The sequence below is a fragment of the Oncorhynchus mykiss genome, chromosome 21, assembly GCF_057628025.1.
Source record: "Oncorhynchus mykiss isolate SJ-2025 chromosome 21, ASM5762802v1, whole genome shotgun sequence".
Classification (NCBI taxonomy): domain Eukaryota; kingdom Metazoa; phylum Chordata; class Actinopteri; order Salmoniformes; family Salmonidae; genus Oncorhynchus; species Oncorhynchus mykiss.
The window spans coordinates 36,681,950-36,684,103 of NC_143042.1; positions in this window are offsets into that span (position 1 = coordinate 36,681,950).

Consider the following 2,154-nt stretch of genomic DNA (forward strand, 5'->3'; position numbering starts at 1 on the left):
TGTGTGCTTTTATCCAACAGCATGACAAATTGGCCTAAGCACATACAGATCTGGAATCAGGTTACAACTTTCATGCCCAAAGGAATTACTGTACTGTATGGCCTATATAACCTTAGTTGTGCGTAAAAACAAAACACTGCCTCTGTATAATAATTTATTTTTTTTTCAAAAAAAGAAACATTGCCACACAATCTCATAGGACTAAAACCATCAAACTCATGATACAATAGCACCGTGTAGATGGAGAGAGAGTGAGAGTGAGAGAGAACTGGGCCCATATTTACAAAGTGTCTCAAAATAGGAGTGCTGATCTAGGATCAGCATTCCTACTCTGAGATACTTTGGGAATGTGGGCCCTGGAGAGAGCTTGAAGGAAGGGAGGGAACTACTGTATTCTCCAGGGTTGGGGTCAGTTTCATTTCAATGCTATTCAATTCAGAACCTAAAGCAAATTCAAAATCCAAATTGAAAAGCATTGGAATTATAGTGTACTTCCTGAATTGATGGGATTTTAAATGGAATTGAACTCTGGTATTCTTTACCCCCAGTCAATTCTCTCTGGCATGGGTTTCTTTGTATATGATGCTGTATTTTCAGTGCCGCACGGTGTCAGGAGATTGCACATCACAAAATAAACAATTCCATTCAGTCAGTGAGCCCAGAGACATAGAAAGAGAGAAACTGTTTGATGCTGAGCTATTTGCTATGAAAACATTATCATCTTCGACCCAGTAAGGCCAAGGGCTAGATTTTCTGATGAGGTGCCTTTGAATGTTGTTTTTTCTTCATATGAAGCGTTGTGTGGTTTTGAACATGAGAATGGCCTCTTATTCAGTGCATCATTCACTATATAGCTTTTTAGTTTTGTGCTGCTTTTCCATGTGGTTACAACACTGCATTTGAACAAGTATAGCGTCTGTTGAACATGCAATACAAACACACGACTGACTGTACAGCTGCAGGAACGGGAGTTGTTATTGAAAGGGATGAGGGCCACATGACCGTTACTTCCCTTCAAGGTTAGTTATTATCTGAGGATGTTTTGAGTGGATGTGCTGGGTGAATATCAGAGTTGGATCCAGGTACTAAGACCTGAAGAAAAAAAAAAAAAAAGACATTACAAGAGGAAATGCAGTAATTATTTCAAGGAATACCCCAAAACGAAACATAGGCTACTGTGTCTCACTCTCTCTGTATGAAGAGAGAATGCCTTGGGCAAAGCTGCAGGGGAGCAAACTGAAATAGTTTTGGGGGAAAAGATAGAAAGAAACATAAAAGGAAGTAAAGCAGAAGTGTGAAGCTAGCCAGGTAGCAGAAGTGTGAAGCTAGCCAGGTAGCAGAAGTGTGAAGCTAGCCAGGTAGTAGAAGTGTGAAGCTAGCCAGGTAGTAGAAGTGTGAAGCTAGCCAGGTAGTAGAAGTGTGAAGCTAGCCAGGTAGTAGAAGTGTGAAGCTAGCCAGGTAGTAGAAGTGTGAAGCTAGCCAGGTAGTAGAAGTGTGAAGCTAGCCAAGTCAGCCAGGTCACCCCGTGATACAAGTCAGTATTCGACATCCATGCATGTCCAAGGACGTTGGGAGATGACGTGGAAGTCGGCCACTAGGGCAACAGTGAGCGCTGTTATCTTCAAATAGGCATTGGCTTCTGATTTCAAAGGTTGCAAGTTCAAATCTAGCAAAAAAAAAAGTTTATTTTAAACCTATCCCAAACCTTAACACTTAACTTAACCATTCAGAGTTAACACCTAAACTTAACCCTAACCTTAAAAATCCAAAGTTAATGCCTAAACTTAACCTTAAACACTTAGAAATTTGAAGTTTGCAACAACTTCAAAATTTGATGTTTAGAAACATGGATGAATGTCTAATTGTAATGTGAGCCAGCCAGTTGAGCCGAGTAGTAGTGGTGCGAAGCTAGCCGAGCAGTAGAAGTTTGAAGCTAGCTAAGTTGCTTGCTCTCTGCCTGCCTCTCATGTCCATCTCTCCCTTCAATATTTGATGGAGGACGGCTTGAATTATGGATGTTGCCTATTGAAAAAAAACTGTGTTCAACAACAGCCCCAGTAGAACCACGGCAACAAGACACAAACAAAGACGTTTCCACAACTACAAGACCCAAATCGGTGCTACACTACCGCAACGAAAAAGGGACATTGGCTT